Source organism: Sinohyriopsis cumingii, chromosome 9, assembly GCF_028554795.1.
Source record: "Sinohyriopsis cumingii isolate HCF-2022 chromosome 9, ASM2855479v2, whole genome shotgun sequence".
Classification (NCBI taxonomy): Eukaryota; Metazoa; Mollusca; class Bivalvia; order Unionida; family Unionidae; genus Sinohyriopsis; species Sinohyriopsis cumingii.
The window spans coordinates 34387506-34408508 of record NC_142969.1 but is presented as its reverse complement, the minus strand read 5'-3'; the positions used below and the strand labels follow the sequence as shown (position 1 = coordinate 34408508).

At 35.3% G+C, this 21003-nt stretch overlaps 1 long non-coding RNA gene across 1 annotated transcript; it reads left to right on the top strand.

Annotated features, from left to right (window-relative positions):
- The first annotated feature begins 10290 nt into the window (after positions 1-10290).
- On the top strand, positions 10291-17391 carry LOC149791520 (uncharacterized). The gene is made up of 3 exons (XR_016423185.1): positions 10291-10420; positions 12875-13034; positions 17143-17391. It is a non-coding gene; the product is annotated as an uncharacterized LOC149791520 (long non-coding RNA).
- Positions 17392-21003: the final 3612 nt, after the last annotated feature.

Below are 21003 nucleotides of genomic sequence, written 5' to 3'. Positions count from 1 at the left end.
CCTTACGTTATAATAGTGAAATCGATGATACCGTGCGCGTACCACACTGCATGTGCCATTCATGCCTGTGCAAAACTACTCTAAGAAGAGTACACTTCCCTGTGGCTTTCCAGGTTAATGTAACTTTGAAAGTCGATTCCAGAGGTTCCAAGGGAAATGGCCTAAATATATGGATAGAGCTACTCTGAAAAAATTAGCCAGGGCCGGATTTGTCTACTTGAGACATTTAGATAAAGTCAAGTGTTTCAGTTGTGGTGTCAGTCGTGGAAGCACAAGGATTGAGACTATATGGAACATGCCCGATGGTATTCTCGCTTTCCTACCTCCCTTTGATATGATAGACGTAGTATCATCTTCATGGATACTCTAGAAGAATAGATTTGTGGTTTGCCTCTGGAGCTGAGAGAACGCACTTACAAATAGTTTGTCAAGATACAAGTGCAAAGCAAGGAACAATTGCACCCATTACGACTTAAACGTTTTAATCACTGCTCACCGAATATTATAAAAATGTTAATTGTTATAAATGGTCAGACGCTGGTCAAATTTTACATGATTTCTTAATGGTTTGGATGCCAAGACCTCTACCCATAACGTGGCAGTGACACACATATCTCGAGGGAACGAAATGCAACAAACGTTAAAAACTTCGAGGATTACGCAGAACGTTTTATACGAAGTATAGCCTGAATGTGAAACTCATTTGCGACTTGTGAAGTACGGTGAAATAGAGACTGAAGTAATTAGAATTGTAGCGTCAAACCTAACAATGTACTTCACAGCTAGCATACGATTGCTATATATTTGCAATCGTATAGAAATACACGTGAAATTAGAAAAATTAAAAAATTCTTGATTTGTATCCATTGTTATTTTAAAATGTGAAAGCCTTCGTTCTACATTCAGAACGTGTATCTTTCTTAATCGGCGCGTAAAATCCGGATTTAATATATAATAATATTTGTTCCAAACGTATTACATATCCATAGTGCATGTTTTTATCTTAGTTTTTTAAGTGCAGTAATATTTATATCATTCATTGTCATGTGTGACTTGCCCTCGTGTTATTTACAATGTATTTTTACGCGCTTTAGAGCCAGTATACCTTTGGTTAGATAATTAATGTCGTCATAGCTTGTATTGATAACTACAATAACCATTAATACACCTTACGATTAATCATCGTTTCTAATCTTCACGGCATTTAGTCAAGGATGGATTCATTGCAAATAGGGCGTGTCAGAAATTATCAGAAAATAATGTCGTCACATCCTGTGAGCACAATCAATTATTTTCGCAACTGTTAAGAAATTAAACACTCATATTTCAAAAGAACGACCTAGACTGGAAGCAGCAGATAATTTAATAATCTCTTAATCCTTCCTTTCTCTGTTATTATCTCACTCTCTTCAATCTCAGTCCAAAGCGCTCACCGTTACGGATCACTGCCATCTCACCTCTGTCTGCGTGGGTTCGAGTCTCGGATTCGGCCAATGTGGATATGTGAGAAAGCTTGTCAGTAGCTTCTCGAGCGTCGGTGGTTCTTTCCGGGGATTTCCCGGTTTCTTCCTCCACCATTAATACTGGCCGCCATGTATAGCCTATCGCGTGCTGAAAAATGGCGTTAAACCCTAAAACAACATCAATCTCAGTCATTTCCGTTATAAGCTTTGTACAAGGTACCATGTAATCAAACGATTTACACCTGTTTTAGACCCACCGGGTTCATTTCATCTATCTTTTCAACACTGTATTTCAACTTACACTCTTCACGTAACGAATGGTTTTCCATCTTTTAAGATCTGACCATTAGTGTTCAAGTCGTCGCCATATGTTATTGTATGTTTTCTTTATTGTATTAATCTGCTCCTAGTATCATTTTAAGGTTGCATATATCGAGACAAGAATTTTAGAATGTGTCTATGGACGAACAAACATAATCTCCTTGCATTTCCGGCTAAAATGTGAGGTTTAAAGCGTTACATGTTACCTCTACAGAGATAAATCTGCAATGTGTTTTATAAATAAATTGTCAGCACAAAGTAGTATTAACTCCGCTTGAGGGAGGACAGGTTGTACTTTATTGCAAGTAGTAAATATGTCAGAAATTGTTAATTGCTGTAGACGTGACGCTCGAGATACTTTACCTGTCCGCTTTGGTACTTTTACTCGCTAATTACCTGAAATTTTTGGTATTGGCTTACTTACAACTCAGTCGTTCCCTGTTTACATGTAATATGACATGGATCCTGTCTACAAGTTAGTGCAGACTTATCCATCATGAGCTATACACGTATACTTCAAGTGCTACAAAAAAAAAAAACATATCGAAAAAGCAAGTTTCAAAAAAATTCTAGATACTTTTCTTTATGTATATTAAAGAATGGGACGTGACCATGGATATCAGTTCTTTATTCCGTTGGTTTATGACAATCACATCACAGGACTAAATTCTAAACTATAAGAAACATGTAAACCAAAACTCATGGTTACGTTGGAAAGGAAAGTATATCACGTCATAATTTAGGGACCACCCTTTTAATTTCGGATGGGGAGAGTAAGTATGTAGGAGTGAAGGAACTGAGGCATGTTAGTTTTTCGAAAAAGATCGGCTGCTTCAAAAGTTTATCTTTCTCTTATTTATAGAAAAATGTACCCAATTAGGCATTTTAGTTGAAAAAATATAATAATAAAGAAGAAATGTTCTGAAAAAATCTAATACCTCGCCTCTTCGAAAACAATCTCGTGGTTAATCAGCTAGCTTATATTTAAACAAAAAAGTGGAATTACTCAGACCAACCGAACATCAATAAATCAGGCTGTGTAATAAAACCGGACCTAATCATTGCCACGTATTGTAAATGATCATATTAATACCAGTAGACGTGAACAGATGCTAGCAGATTTTGCATCAATTCGAACATTAAATAGATCGGCCTGGATTAGATAAAGTCTTGGACGACTAAAGTAAGCTATAACTTCATTAGTAGCAAGTGTAGTCATCAATAAAACCTAGGGCGACTACAGTTATAGAACCAAGGATCTAATATATACCTTAAGCGTGTGATATTGTAATTAATATGGGACGTGTCACATATTTTAATGACTCGCAGACATATTGTTGTATTTAAAGATGGACCTGAATGTTACATGCAACATATGGGATTACTCATTTGTTAGACATTTCACGTTCACTAAAAAAGACTTAACACACATGCATTCACTAGATCAGGAGATATGGATCTTTAATTACCACCGGAATGCGACCTCTAACGAAACAGTCGAGTTGCTTTTTGTAAACATCCTAAATGCGTACGTACATGTTTGGTGATGTCAGTACAGGAACTGTGCACAATATGCGTAACAGTTAACCATCGTACCGATAAGACTTGCCTTCTGTTTTGCAACATTATTTGAACGATGCGTATATGTACAAACGTGCAGATGAATACCACTGACACCTATATTAGTTTCATTATAAAGACGTGCTTTCTGTTTATATTTAGCGCTGTTACAACCCAAACATGGACCATCATACGAAACCCATCCCCAATATTCGTAGGAACTTGAATCCAAACCCGAGCTACGAGTCTTAGCTCTGAATAAGACTTGCACAACAACAAAGTTTTTCTTAGCGTCATCTAGAAAAGTCAAGCCCGTAATCGAATATGAAAGTCGCATTACCCCCTTACATAACGTCAAGCTCATCACAAACCAACGCGGCAAGAAGAAAAGAAGCTGAAAAGTTTTCAGTCGGACCGAAAACAGAGATTTGTCTTGGTAGACTGCGTGAACCTGCGATCTTGGGAAACGGTTGGAAAGACTCCTGCAATCAGTTCTTTCTGGCAACAAGGCACCAGAAGTCTTCAACGAGACCACTTCGATTTTTCAGCGGTTCTACACCGGCAGTACCATCGACGCGGAGACGTTTCGCACTTTACTGTATGAACGTATTAAAGATATCGATGATGCATACAACAGCGAGGATAAGTCCTCATATGCTTCCAGTTCTTTGCGAAATCAATCAAGCAATTACACACCGATAACCGCAGGACAATCCCACACTATCCCACACAATCGAAGTCGCGCATATGACAATGAAGAAATCCGAAAGAGGATTACTTTGTTGACTATCAAAGACTTTAGCAGTTTCACAAGTAAATACGAGCCCAGTTGACAACGGACAGAGGTCGCTGAGATTGGTTCTTGGTTGGACCGAAGATATTACTATCGAGCAAGACATTTCTAGGATCACCAAAATGATACAGGTTAATCCATCAGCCGTTTAGATTTAGCCGTCGAAATTCTCATAGTTACATATTCCTTGGTTTACTTGGATTTTGTTCCAGGCGATCTTCTGTCGATTACTCTGATAGTGCCCACGTATCCTTAAGTGCCAAAATTCTCTGGTAGACCCAGCTTTCTTTTATCCTTATTGAGCGGCATGGGCCTCTTTGGATTTAGGCGAGTAGAAAATATAACTGTACATTAGAGATCAACCTAGTCGAATACAATGACAGACGTTCGTAGACGTGTGATGCCTGTACTTATTTGTCAGCGCTAGAAAACCCGTTTGTGGGATGCATTAAAAAATGGTTCTTGTTAGCATTAAAAGCGATGCTGAGGATTGGATAAAAAAAATCTTTGTTTGCAGGATACTATGGCAATTAATGAATCGACAACCAAAGCGATTACACGACAATCAACGCCAACAATGCCAACCTTAATTAGTAAAATCATCAACTGAGTCACTCAAGAACGGCTGACCGATTCGATAAGTCAGTGAGAAGCGGATTACAGTTGTGGGTGGGATGTAAAAGGTATTAGACAAAACCGATAATTCATGAATGATTGAACAATTCAAAGATGATCTTCTTTACGAAGTTGATTGACATTTCCATTGAGAAAACACCATATCCAGAGCATTTTATTGTGTCATAGGTCAGGTGATAGACGGTTTATAAAGGATAATATGCAATCAATTATTCATTCGTATCTTACTCTAAGTCTGCTGAAACACGGTAGTTGTGTTCAGATTTAATTTGAGGAGAGTCATTTATTTAAAGTATTCATTTTATTAGTGCCAATTAATTTTTTGACTAGAACAATACATTGTTAGGACCCATTCAAAGATATTTTGGATTATATCATTAGATACTATAAAACCATTGGTACATCAACACATTCATTCGGAAACTTCTTTACCTTTGGACTAGCGATAGAACATTTAGGATTCTTTGGGATTTGCTTCACAACTATGTATCATTTGAACTTTCACTTTGTAACTTAGAGGAAGAAATTATTCGTTGATGTTACTAAAATTGTTGGTTTCTACCAGCTTGCTTAGTTCATGTTTGACAGCATTATTTTCAGCTGTGGAGTGACCCACGATTTTTAATTAATGTACGGTTGGCGTCAATCTAAATGCCAAGATGGTAGTGCCGGGAACACTACCATGCTAAAGGACGGATTTGACTTTGAAACGACTGCCATGGCTAATGAGCCAGAGACTGATCTTGATCTGGCGTATAAAGAAACTTTGTTTATTGACCGTTCCGATTATAGCCAAAAAAGCATGAGTTGGAAACACGGCTACAAACCCTCCGTGAAGATGAAATAAGAACAGCTGAGAGTGAGGTCTATACGATACTCTGATTGGTTGACATTGCGCCAAGAAAGTTACTGCGCAAGAACACGTTAGTCCTGCGATTTACTGGGTCTCAACAAGGCACTAAAAACTTAAATAGGTGCGTTTGCGAACTTTGCCGCTTTAACCCACATTTAACATTATTTGGATTTAATTCACAATATTGTAATTTCATCTTAAATTTTCACTTCGTAACTTTGACAAAAGAAACGCATTTGCTTATTTTACTACACTGTTTAGTTTCCCCTCTTTATATTACTAAGTTTAAGACTATAGAGTCATACTACTTTTGAAATGGAGCACGCGTGATTATGGCATCTCCTTACACTATTGCTTTCGTAAGTGCTACTATTCAGCTAATATTTTCCAGACATGTAATTGGGTCTGAGCCTCTCGAACCGGTGATGAGCACCGATCAAATACACGTTTAATACTTCATACAAACTAGGGTGCTGCAACATTTCAGCTGAGATTGGAAACAATAACGTTCGTGTGTGACAATGAAAATAAGGCTACATAAAATTACTTTTACGATTCCGAATGGGTATTATATAAAAGAGACAAACTCTCAAACGTACTGCAGTTGGTTATGTCTGGAATTACTGTGGACTAAAGCTCGTCGACTGTGAGTGTAAGCATCACGCATTATAAATGCCCAACAGTCAACTCTTATGTTTTCGATATTTAATGCCAGTTAGTCCACATACTTGGGTTTGAAGAAATTGCGATCTTATTTCGATGAAATCGGTGGCAGAATCCTGGGTATCATATTACCATTTGGCTGGATGCGAACGGCACAAAATCCTCGCGCATTCATCAAAGTAACGCGACTCTAAACAGAATTTAAAACTTTGTCGATTGCAAAATCAGCACACTAGTACAAGTTAATCCGATTGGTGGTAGGTTCTATACGGATACACATACTGCCTCATTTGAAACAAAAGTAGCGTTCATGCAGATTGTCTGAAGGCTGCATCCTTGAGTTCTTGATATGTAATTTAGATATCCAAACATAATGTAAAAAGGAACAGTAAGCACGGATTAGTGTATTATAAAATTTGATATAAAGCATCAGTGGTCATACGACGACATGCATTCTATGAGTCTATGTGGTCCCGGCTTCCCTGTCGGCACCGATACGAGGTATTCAGGGCCATTGCGACCTCAACAGCCCAAGAAAATGGAATTTCCGGTCGTGAGGTTGTAGCTATTAGCACAGTAAATGCAAGCACCAGCGCCAACATGAAGACCGTGGACTTAACTGCCGAAAGATTCGTGTAAGTTGGCAGTGCTACCGCATTAAACCAGCTCTTGTTGTATCGCTGGGACCCAACGCAAGAATTTCAAAATTTGCGTGGCTTTATTTTACTAAACAATGCTAACGACTTTATCACCATCCCGAGCTCCGGTTTTTACTTCATTAACATCTACTTGGATTCGTGATGATGGAACACGTACATCGCTTTCAATCCGTGCAAATGGGATTCTGGGAACACATAATGGCAGTACTTTCATCCTGGCTAACGCATGACATGAAAGCCTTTCAGATAGATTTGCACGGCATAATGGATTTTCAAACACTCTATCTTTGGTTTCTGCTCAAAAGCAGCAATAATATGAAGTCTCTAATATTACTTATGGATAGACACAGAAACCCAAGCCAGCGACGTGAGTAAGAATACATAGACAAGGAACACGAATCATTAGCGCCTTCTGCTAATCACAAAGGTCGACAAAGGAGCCTTTATCAGCAAGCACAACAAGATGGTATGGACAATGGATGATTAACTGTGCCAACTTTAGACTGACGGGCCCCAATTTATATTGGAATGGAACGAATAAACAACGCAGATATACATTGGCCACTGGGACTACCCATCCATAGCTCACTAAGCCAATCTGCACTCAGTTAGGAGTAAATAAGCTTTCGCTGTCGAAACAAAACTCAAAAGTACTTCTCTCTCTGGCGCGATTGCTACTATCATGCCTACGTAGTATTTACCGAAAAAGATACTGTGAACATCTTTCTCTCTATCCGTACTAGCCTCACCGGCAGAATAAAAAGCTTAGTTAAAATTTAATGAATGTGTTCTGCCTTAATAAAGTTACAACCCAGAAAGACGCGCAATCACAAAAATTGCGAACAGAGGCCATACTATATTCGACTCTTGTTGAGCATGTTAGGGGCATGTTGAAGACCGTGTCATCGCTTGTGTGAAATAATAGTTGTACCTCCATAGTAAAAGTGCACGGGGGAGACTAGAGATGCTATAATAGCAAAGTATATACCGTGTTAAATTTTTACCTAGGCTTAGGTAACTAAATTAATTATTTTCTTTTCTTATATTTTCTTTTTTCGAAATCTTATCATAAGAATTATAGAATGTTACTAATCAATTTTACATTATTTTAAGTGCAGAAAATGGTAAAGTTACGTTATATTTTAATATTTGTAGGTTCATGGTTAAAGTGTTTATTGTGTCCAGTGTTTGCAAAAGCCATAGCGTTTATACCCAAGGTCTTTGTTCGGTTAATGATAAGAGATAACCACGTTAACATTTTATTAATTCTATTTCAAAATACATGAAATACCATATCAAGATCATAAAGTACCTGAGTCGCCATGTTTCTCAGAATGATAAGTATTAATATCTATTTTATTTTAAAACAATACAATACAAATATTGAGTTATATCAAAATAATCTTATCACGTGATGGAATCTTTTTGTGTTTTTCAGGATATCAAGAATAAAAATTACAAACATACCAACGTTTTGAATCAAATTTGCGATGTGCTGACAACATAATCAAACGGTTTCCTTTGTTGCTCGGCAAGATTGCTTCGTCAGTGGATCTATAGACACTTCTTTTTGAGGCACATGTTTTCGCCCTCTTAAAAAAAGACCCAAATGAAATGTATGTCCAAATTACTGTGTTGAACATTGTATCTGCCGAAACAATTTCATCCTCAGTTGCGTACTCTTTTGGTTGATGTATTTTAGTTTTATGGGACATATATTACAACTTAGCTTAAATTGCCAGGGGCCTAAATCGTGAATAATACATACTACATCTTGAATAATACACCAAAGGTACATATATTATGTCCAAATAGTACATACGAGTGAACCAAGAAAAACTTGGATCTGTTGGTACTGCTCCTATTCTACCCAATATTTATATATTCCAGCTAATATAGCACTCAAATGCACTTGTGTTTATATAGGTATTACAAACAAAGAAATTAATGAACTGCAATGTAATTTGTCAGCAAGGGTATACATACTTATCAAACTGATCAGGAAACCATTCCAATACTTTTGGAGGACCTTCTCATGACAGTGAACATCACAGGCAACCATTCCAGCTTCTTCGAAGTAGTACGAAGTATAATGAAGATTTGAAAAGTACAAAGTTAATTACAAAATTATAAACTTAACAAATGGTAATTCGGAACTTTTCACGTGCCCAACACAAGTTATTTATCTCCTTTGATAATTAAGGATCAAACAATACACCCTCCAAGTAATTATAACTTTCTATTCTAAACTTTTTTCCTGATTAAAATTAATTATTTTTGAGGACACATTGCGAAAATATATTATCATGTTATGTTAAAAATTGTACATTTGTAACTTTCATCGAACAAATTTGCTAATATTATAATCTATTATGTTATAATATACTTATGACAATTTGTTTTTCTTTGTATTATTCACTTACAAGTATATTTGCTTCATTATATTAGATTACTAAATGCTGTAATCTAAATATCATGTTGGTTTAAAGAGGTGGAAATATTTTGTTAGCCAAATTACCCCGGGTACTTTTACAATACAGTACTGATATCTATGGACAGCTTAACCCATAAGTACAAGTATTATAATACACTGAGATTAAATATGTCAAGGAAATTGACGTTTTCTTTGGCATCAATGCCGTCTTGCCACTATACCAGGACTGTAGGTTACATGTGCGTTTCAAAAGAGAAACGTTCTCATCACCCAGTCATAGAGGAATTTTAATATTCTTGCATCCACAAGATTTTCATGTAAAGAAATCTTCAAAACTTAACTTTCATTACTGACTCAGGCTGAACAGTGACGAACCCTCTACTGAAAAGGTGTTAAGTAAACGTACTTGATGGCATTAAAAAACACACTTGCATCCGTGTCTGTAGTCACGGCTGGAAGAGTTTGACATATTATCAACAATAATTGCCGTCAATGTTGATGTTGACATTGAAGCCACCGTTTTATGTGTGGGCTTTTATTTGTGGATGGTAATAAAAGAAAAAACAAAAGCAAGATATAATCTGCCCCTTGGCCGGAATAAAGATCATCACAATCCAACCACATAAAATGATTGTTTATCCTACGTGTCAGAAGTAATCATGAAAATTTACGGCGATTAAAGAAATTTTTAAGTAATTTATCGCATCAGAACTTATGTTAGTAAAATTGCGGCTGTTTACTCATTTTTTTATATGTGCATAAGTAGTTTCATCTGGATAAGTAAACATATATCGGTCAGTAGATTAAGATATGCGTCACGCTTACTCATGCAAAATTAGCATCAAAGTAATATATAATCAACGTGTGGAATATATAATATGTATATATAATTGAAAAACATCTAGTTTCAGTCTTGAACCTCGACGTTAAAGCAGACAAATCAATCCCACATCACGTGGAAACTGTTGTTAAGTTTTATTTATATATGCATCACAGCGGAAGGCATTCTTGTACCGCTTGACTCTTTCAGCCAGGACAGTGAGTATACTATTAATGGAATCTATAACTAATATGTCTATAAACATGCAAAATATCATTACAAAGAATGGAGTGAACTTGCAATATTGGTTCCAGATAAAAATATCTGCCCTACCTTGAACATGTACAAGGTTTTTATTTCAAAACTTATCAATTATTATATTTCGAAACCAATTACTTCAACATTGACCATTCTCATTTATGTGAGGTTGTGGATGATTATACTTTAAAGATTAGTAATAAAGACATTTCGTTTCATGGCGATATTTTTACACAATTAAAAATGTTGCAAACTTGATTCCTTATTATTGTTCGAAGTCACTTTTGAACAATAAATTTAGTGTTAATTAAGGACCGGGTTTGATACAAAGGACTGATGATATGATGATTCATATTTGAATATTAAATAACATGCTATATACAAATAGTGTTAAACATTTTCGTTATCCTAATCACATTGGAAACTTGACTAAACATCGTAATGATCAGAGTCGAGACACCTTCATTCATTTAAGAGTTCAGTGTTGCTTTTTTTTAGTTTATCTTGGTATAAAATGTCAGTTGGCGAATCACGAAGCAAATAGCGCCCGAGTAGCGTTACGAAAGCTGTACGAGTCGGCAAATGAACGTTTATTCCACAATAAACTGAGAAATAAACCATTACATTAAACTTGTATCATTACAATTCTTTGCAAAAACTTTTATTTTTTATTTTATTTTGTTTTCTAAAAACAGTTTTAGATCCTTTTTTAAGCGTATGAATTCTTGTTGATGACATCTGTTTCGTAGCTATTTATGGAACAGGGGATTCTCCATCTGCAACGTGAAAACTATGTCAAATTTTAAAAAAAAATATCTTTCTGTTGTAGGCAATCTAAGGTTTCGAACATTCTACACCATGGCCTTAATCTTTCATCTGAATTGGCATATGTGATTTGAGTAGAAGTTCATTATTTAGAAGTTCGTTATTCCACGCAAAGGATGTGCTGTTTTGTTTGACATGCTAATGACTCTTGGATTTGATGCTCTCATGATTTCATTGTGACTTGAGTGAATCTTGATTGTCCAGACACATGGGCAACCAATTTTCGTTTCTTTAAATCTATTTTCGTATTCATTAATATTTTCAGCTACCTACAGGGGCTACTTACAAATACAATCAAGACTATTAGTGAATGTTTAGCGATGGGGGTCCAATATTTCAAAAGTGCAAGAAATCGACCCTAGAATTTATGATGGGAGAGTATGGGGATTTTTCTTCTACCCACCCCTACATCGTAATTATCAGGGGCGGCGTCTTATATCGTAGGTCTGTGAGGCCAATTATTATAATGTTCGTCTTTGATCTCACTTCATCCCAATCTCTATATCCATATACCTATAGTTGTAAATATATTTGTAATGAACCGTAGTGACAGTGCTGTACAATATAGCCCCAATGTTCATCTTGGACGATTTTGATTTGCCCAGCATTTCTTTCTCAAATCGAGTCAAAGAAGGACTTATTTGTCTTCAGGAAAACTATGAAGATTTGTTATTTGATTCTGTCAAATCGGTTTATTCCATTTTCTAAATATTGTATCAACCCAGTTTTATTTCACTTTAAAGTCATGTAGTGTGTGTATTACTTCAGATTCAGTGTTTATATTAGTTACTTTGCAGACAGCTATTGGTAAAAGTCGGTATAGTTCTCCATACAGTTTATGAAGAATAAAAGCAAATGGGTCTGATCACATGGTCATGTTCCGACCAATATGAATCTTCCTTACATTTGTCAACTGTTTCAACTTCAATTATGTTTACGTTTGTTGTATATGAAATTTAGTTGACGTGTGCGATAAGGTATTAGCGTGAGAGTTTGACAGTTGGATAGATTAGATAAAAAAGCCTTAAAAATGGATATATTGATAGCATTGTGGACATTGTCAGCAAAAGAGTGATCCATACAGAGGTCACACAGAGATCATTGATAGGAAAGATCATAGATAGGAAAGAGATAACTGAATGATCTCATTCGATATCTTCTTTTGAGTAATTATCCCATATTTAAAAGGCACATTCTAAAATTAGGCATAAGAATAGTTGATAAAATTCATCTAGACTTCTTATGTTATTTTTGTGCAGGGGTTTGGTGGGTGCTGCAACCATCATAGCTGAACTGTCTTACGTTAATTTCATACCTTAGACAATACGAAAACAAAATCAAATATTATCAGAATACAAAATGGAGAATACAAATGCATTTATATTAGGTCGATAAAAGGAGAAATGTTTTAGAAATTGCTCCTCTCCGCCTTCCTCCTTCACCGCTCTTCAAAAAATAATATATAAGGAAGTAACTCACAACAAAACAATCAACAGTTCAAGAAACGAAAAAGCTATCCTATTGGTTACCTATATTAATGATTTAACGAATTTCATAAATCATACATAATTGTTCATTCCGCATTTCAGCGTTTGTTAAGCTATTCCGTCAGGTAATTTTAGAGAAAGTCGCAGTAGAATGGAACGTCATCGTAAAACAGACTAATTTGCTGAAAACCAGAAACACCGAGTGTAACAGCAAAATTAGATGCACAGGTCAACGAGTGCAAGTCAGAAACGCAGAGCACGTGTGGGTATAAGATAGGAAAATTACATATTTTTGTTTGAAACTAAAATATCTTTCAAGAACACATTATGGTTCCTCAATCAGAAAGTATACAAGTATGCTGCAAATTACATGGCTAATTTTAACGCCATAGAACTTTAACATAACTAGCATTTTGTTTTGATTTCCATACAGTTTTGTAAAATCAAGGAATATCCTCGTTTATAAAACAAGAAATAGAACATAACCATAATATGGGGAAAATATTAAGGTATGTATAGTAACCGTATTCGATAGGTTTCTGCGAGTATCCCATTGTGCGAGTTTGTCTATATCTCATATACATACTTAATATCTAATTTACAACACTTAGGACTCCTTTAGCCAGTTAAACATCTTAGTTATCTGGATTTACAGTTGTAACATATGCAGCATATATCAAAATGTTTTATTGTATTTGCATATGCTTATTAACCAGAAATGTTTCTTTAACAAAATCAAAGTAAATACATCATTTGTATTTCCAAATATAACTACACAAATTTTCATGATGTATAGTCTCTTTTTGTTAACAGATCAATACATTGAATTGGTTGATGTCGTGCGTTTAGCATATAACATTGGAATGTATTTAATAAAGTCTCTTAATGTCGAAAGTCAGTTTCACGATGCAACACACATAGCACATCAGTATTTTGAAATAAGTTTAATAAACTCTCTCTCTCTCTCTCTCTCAATATTTTTCGTTATCTTTAAGCTCTGGATTTATTCACAGGTGTGCAGTATTTATTAATTACAAATACAATCAAACCATAAAGCGAGACAGAGAATATTGATTTGCATCGTAGGGGATGAAACACTAATTTCCAGTATTGGGCAGTTTTCATGACATAGACCGAACCGCAAGCAGGTGACATTCGGGTGACGAAAGAAATTTGGTTAAAACTGGAGTATCACCGGAACACAGTGTATGATACAATCATGAGAATAGCTAGTAGTCTTACAGATTTGTATGGAGCGCAATGAAAATTGGTAAAATTCATATTAATCGTCCGAAGATGCGCAAATCACTTTGTTCCAACAATTTATCTTCGTGTTATCTCCAACGTATGGCTTAGAACGTGGATGTATTGTATGACGAAACGCTGCAGACACGACTAGTTTCGACGTTTTCATTCATTCAGCATGAAATCATGCAAGTCACAAGGTCATCATCAGAAGATGAGCATATCGGCAAAACTCTTTGCCCATACAGATTCTATTAGAGTTATTGTTCTCTTTGTCTTGCTGGGCAATGCAAATGTATAACAGAAAATGTCAACACAACTTGTGATGCAGATTTAAAAAAAAAAAAAATAAAAAATAAATATATAAATGGGTAGCTCTCATCACCCGACGATACGCATATCGTCTAATCACTGTGCACCTGAGCGTTTTAGAGGAGTTGTTGCCCTTCTTAACTTAAAGCTGGGAGTAGATTATAACAGTATAGGTTACTGTGAAATTTAGTACAAACTAGGCTATCATCGTACTTGATTTTGATGTGAAATGGCGAAGCAATAAATTCATACGCCATATCAAAAGAGTAATTTACTTCATCTCAGAACAAATCATGATTTCGGTTTTGTATTTATGAACAGAGTGTTTGATGATACACAATGACATATTTTCGAAAATGCATTTTCAAATATTAATTTAATATTTGAGGAACACTGAAAACAAGGTATAGTTTTGTTCAGTGCAAACATCTAGGAGTAACAAAGCATGGTGAGGATATCGAAAATCCGTCCAATATCAAGCTTGACTCGTTCCCTCTGCTTCACGTATGTTATATTTATAGTGATACAATCCATGAAACACGTGCTCTTAACGAACAGTTGAACAATCAATAAAATTTCCATTACTTCAATAGGTGAATTCAAATGATATAACTGTTTCACTTTACGTTTTTAAAGAGCTATTACCTTTTGATATTACCAAGGCATTGTTCAAGACAATGTTAAAATGATGTATTGATACCGTTGATGTTAGTGATAGAAGATAGTCTGCATATGTTTCCTGCTGAAAGACGCCGGAGCCGACAAGTTCCGTGCGACCAGCGATGTAAAACGTCTTTTCAATCGGCATATTAAATATCGAACAGTTTGCGTCTACGCTTCCAGAAAAAAAAATCGATTTTACCTAGTCGATGTGTCAGTCGGAACATCCTCTACTAGTTCTATCCTTAGATAGACCAAGAAATTCCGAATTAAAATAGTATGATGTTTCGTCAATAGCCGACCTGTGATATAAGGTTGACATCGATGTTGCTAATACGGCAGGCTATGATTTGCTAAAGCAGTAAGGGGGGTATATCGCCTTGTCTGCTAATGATCCTAAAATTGGTCTTTCCGAAAAGATGGAAGTTATGGACACACAGCAGTGGGAAAATTTGTTCACGTCATAATAACATGAAAAGTACTGGCAATAATGTTGCTCTGAGTGTCCTTGGCCAATTTCATGAACCAAAATAGCCCAATCATAGTCCTAATTTAAATCGTAAACATTCATCGAATCGATGTTCCTTTAAATGTACCTTTATTGTGAGATGTTTATTAACGTGCGCAACGTTAAATTTTATCTAGATCTTATCAGAGGTAAAAGGGGGATAACTGCGGAGGCTCGGCAATGCATGGAGAGATGTGCTTCCTGTCAACCACTTTGACAGGACATAGAACACGATTAATTTTACTATATGTTCTCTACATTTGTTTCTCAGTATTGACCTTTCCACTGTGTGACAATCAATGCAAATCATATGTTAATCTAAAATACCTTCAAAGATGACTTCAAGGTGAAGTTCTTGTCAAAGGTTGACCTGCTCTTTTTTGAGATGCTGGACTGTCAACATAGCAGCATGTAAACAGAACACAGATTTCACTTCCGGATCATCACCAAGGCCTTATTACTCACTGTGCACTGTCGCCGAAATACACACAGACAACAACAACACCTTGAGCACATATTATCAAGAATAAACAGCTACCTTTAAATCCCTACCAAAATGCATAAATAAAACTTTTCTATCACCACCAAAATGAGAGAGGAAAAAAATGTTCTTAAAGTAGACTAGAACTACATCTGTGGGTACTGAACTGGAAGTATTAATTGTGACCCCATTCCACGTCTCCTGGACAAAGAACAGATGGTCAGATCTATTTGCGGTAACGAAGCAATAGACCTAAACAAAACTATTTTTACGCACAACAAATGAAACGTGCATCGTCTCTGTCAGAATAAATGAAATTATTCTTTCTTCTTTATCTAAAAATAATTCACACTGAAAAAAAAAATTACATGATAAAAGATAATCATGTAGGTAATATTTTAATATTAACTTTATGAAACTGATTAAATAAAGTTGAGTGTTTGATCGGCAAGGCTTGCAAAACTGAACGAAAATGAACTCGTTTCCCTAAAGTCAGTATTAAAACAATGTCTATTCGATATATATATATATATATATATATATATATATATATATATATATATATATATGTGTGTGTGTGTGTGTGTGTGTGTGTGTGTGTGTGTATTTTATTAAATAGGAAACATAGTCATATATAATGTATTTATGTGCGTGTGTATGTTTGAAACTTCTTTATGAGATAATTCATTTTAGTTACTCTGCCGTGCATAAAATACGAAACAAGCAATGTCATAAAAGTACATGTGTGTTGCAGTCTATACAAGTATTTCATCAACCGACGACTAACATATTCTGTTCAGCTGTTACAACACGAACGCAGAATATATATTTGATATTGTATAATTAACACTATCTGGAACTCGAATTATTACAGAACTGTCTTAAAGAAAGATAAATTGCTCAGTTTTCATTGACACGTCCACTTTCAATCAAATTAGATCAATGTAAGCTAATAATATAATACTTACTATATTTGCAGAGTTCGGTATTGGAATTATATAACGATTGTTTGTCTTCGCTCGAGACATTAAAACCTTAAAAATAATCTTACAATTTGTCTAATTCAAAGTCTGAAGAAAGCAGCACTTGCATGTAATCCTTTCACTAAATAAGAATTCACCTGACATCTCAGAAGTCTAAAACTAACTTTTCTCTTTGATACAGGTTGAGTGTGACCCTGCTTCCAAGAACAACATGAAATTTACGACAGTGATCTTGACTGCTTACGTGAAAGTAAGTTACGTCACATATGAGTCATGTGTTGCGTATGCCATGATGTTCCTTCATGGTACAGTGTACAATATGGCCATGGAGTACTGGAATAAAATGGCTTGATATACATTAATTAATAAATCAATTATGTCTAGTTAAACCTTGTTGTATGTGTTGAACTGATAGAACTTGAATAAAGGTATGGACAACTAACAATGTTAATCTTCACAAGCCATACTATACATATAATGATTACACCCGTAGTAAATAGCGATTTTTGTTGACCTGGTTGGACACTGACTAAGAAGTGTACTATTACTAATTGATAATACATGGGATCCTACAGAGCAAAATAATTAGGCAATTAAATACCAAAAGTTAGTACTAGTGGCAGAGAGATAATTACATGTCAATTGTTTGAAAAGCATACGTAAGCAAAATCTTTAACTTAAAAATAGTACTGTACCACATGACAACCTAATATATATTTGGAGCAAATGCAGAATGTAACGCATCAAGTTAATCAATGTTAATAGAAGACAATACCACATGCGGCACCTTTGTATTTTAAATTGCCGAGCTCATGGAAGTTAATAACGATTTGATTCAGATGTGTGGAAAGAAATCTAGAATAAGATATACATTTGTGAACTTGAAAGAGACTGATGTGATGAGCATAACATTTGCTTACGGAATATCAATAAGAAACGTAATGATTCATTCCATTAGCACTTTAAGCACAAATGTACAATGGTTTTCAAGCGTAAGTTGGTATAAAGACAACTTGTAACACATGATGATATACTAACCTGTTATAAATAAGCTAACAGCATTAATTATATGGTGGTCAGGTCAAGACACGATAATGAGATTATTGAGGAGGAATTTAACTTCATAGTTAACATATGCAAATAATACATGAAAATAAAGATTGCACACGGAAAGAAACCATACAAAATCTGCTTTCCAAGAACAATAAATAATAATAATGATAATAAATTAGTTACTTTTAAAACAAAAACAGCGGTTAAAAATGCGAATTGTGACAGCAATAGCTGACAAGTAAGACCAACACGAATAACATCTTTATCATGGAATATAATGTTTTTGAAGAAAATGTTGATGGAAATATACGATAGCCCCCATCAAAGTTTTCTATGCATCAGGAATCATACACATAGTTATTCCAGTTTGATTGAGTCAGTTACAAATTTATTCTTTGTACCGTAATTGAATAGTCAAAAAATTCGTACTAGTAGACAAAAGGAAAATAACATTTCAATATTTAAGAATGAAAACAACTAAAACCGTTAAGTGTATAAGCAGCGATGAACCACATGTTGCAGATTCTAAATTACGGCTGTCAATGTCTGTATAGTTTTATATAACAAACGAACCAACCTTGTATCATACGCTACTGACAGACAATCGTATTAACATCTGGCTGACAGTAGCTTCTCGTGGGTTGGTGGTTTTTTCCGGGGTTTTCCTGGGTTCTTTCTCCACCATTAATACTGGCCGTCATGTATCGTGTGCTGAAAAATGCTGTTAAACCCTACAACAACAACAACATCTGGCTGAAAAAGATCAAGAAAATCAAGAATGATTTGGATACGTAGCTTGAAGACTTAACAATAGTTTTAAGGAACTACAAAGTAATGTATCAACCACTGAACTGGTTAGATGGAAATCTCGACTGTTTCCAGTGGGGTGGCTGTTGCAACTATTGCTTTATTAGTCGCAGGAATAAGCCATGGTTTGTCAGGACTCTGGCATTTAACAGAAGTGGCGAAACATTGCTGGTATTTGATGTAAATATGTTAAACAAAATGTTGATACATATCACAGTGGAGCTGTATTGGCGATATCGTAAATACAGCAATAAGCGATAACGAACAAAAAGAAGAGACATTGAATTCGATAGTTACCCACTACACTGGAGGTAAGGAAGTCAACAAAGTAACGAAAAAGTTAATACACCACACAGAGCAAAGGTATTGAAGTGCTCTAAACATATTTTGGAGGTGAGAAAAGCTAAATTAGAAGAAGAAAAAAGATAGAGAAGCTTCGTACAAAACATGAAATCAAAGAATTGTTACCTGTTACACTTATCTGTCTAACCTTCTGCTTATTATTTTTATATTACGGTTTTAAAGGTCGTGTCCATATTTATATCAGCGGACATTCCGCCATTGTGAAATTGATATCGCCCATCGGGCGGTACTAAGGATTTTTTTTTCTTTCTGCACATGACTTTTATTTCCACAAGTATTTGAAGCTAGAATTTCATCGTAATTTAAAACAAAAGGACACCAACGGGATATGGAGGAAAATTTGATGAACGAAAATGAATGTATTGATAGAGAAGGATATTAAGAATCATAAAGATACACACTAGAGAGAGAGAGAGACAGAATGTTGTTATTAAAGAAAGAAGCACAAGCGCCGATAATTATGTGCCACTGTTTTCTCATTTGCTTATGCGTCTTAAGACGCAAAATGTTTTGAAACAGATGATGTCTTCACGTCCATATATTTATTAACGATTTCGTCATAGACACACCGTCAGCAATTAATATCTATAACTATAACAATTTCATATATATATATATATATATATATATATATATATATATATATATATATATATATATATATATATATAAAAGTGGTTAAGAAAGATACGTATGTTAAACAAGCGGACATGTGTTCTAATATCATCTGTCGGTGACGTGAGAACAGTTGCGAATAGTTAAGGTCTATTAGCCAGAATAAAAATAAAAATGAAGGTTAGATGGACAAAAAGTAAATTCTATTTTTATTTTGTAAAGAAAACCTGGCGCAACTGTTAGCGTTAAACACGCCAATGAGCAAAAAAAGGCTCATATATCTGTCGCCAATCCGAAACATAAGCTGACATTTTCCTACATATGAATTGGAAAGAAAATAACAAATTCAACGCCCTTAACGAAAGACACAGGTATACATTTCAGGTTGCAATATATTGTTAAACTGAACATAATTTGGTTAAAGAGATAGAATATTACATAGATCTTAGAAGGATAATTTGGATTTGCCTTCTCCGCCATATTTGGTGACCAAAGCTGATCTGATAGTAGGATTCGAACCAGCACTCTAAAGCTATGCAAGCAACATAATATTATACTTCAATAATTTTAAATTTCATTAAACTTATATTTTCATTATCAACCGCTTCTGGCCAACCAAACCCGTATATATTCTAAAGTTTCAGGCACAATGAATCGCACCAGTAGGAAGTCTGCCAGGAAGTCAGTTCTTACGCCCATTGGCGTGACTCTTCCATGGCTCTATCGACTCTATCATACTATCTAATTTTGGACGACCAGCTAGCTGTTGTGGCAAAGCAGGTGATGGACCAAGTTGTCCCTCAATTGTAGGAATCCTTGGCGATCGAAGGATTTTATTACCCAGGTAATGTTCTTCATTTCGGAATGGTTTTTGGCTGTGTTTATCCTTACATACAATAAACTGTTATCCGCCGATGGAACAAACTGCGCGCCAATGTTTGGTGGAAAGGAATAGGAGACATGAGATGGAGTCAATTTGTGCCAGAGAGTCAAGCTTTTGATATACTTAGAGGAGGCTACAGATAAGCATTGTGATGGGAATGACACGACAATTACCGTCTGTTTAATCAAAGCTTTTGATGTTACGTACGGTAATTATAATTGCTACGACTTTGCTTTATATACTCATTTTAATTTGGTCTTAAATACTTCCTCGTCATGGGTGGAGAGATAAAAAGGACCATTTGGCAGGACACCAAACTAG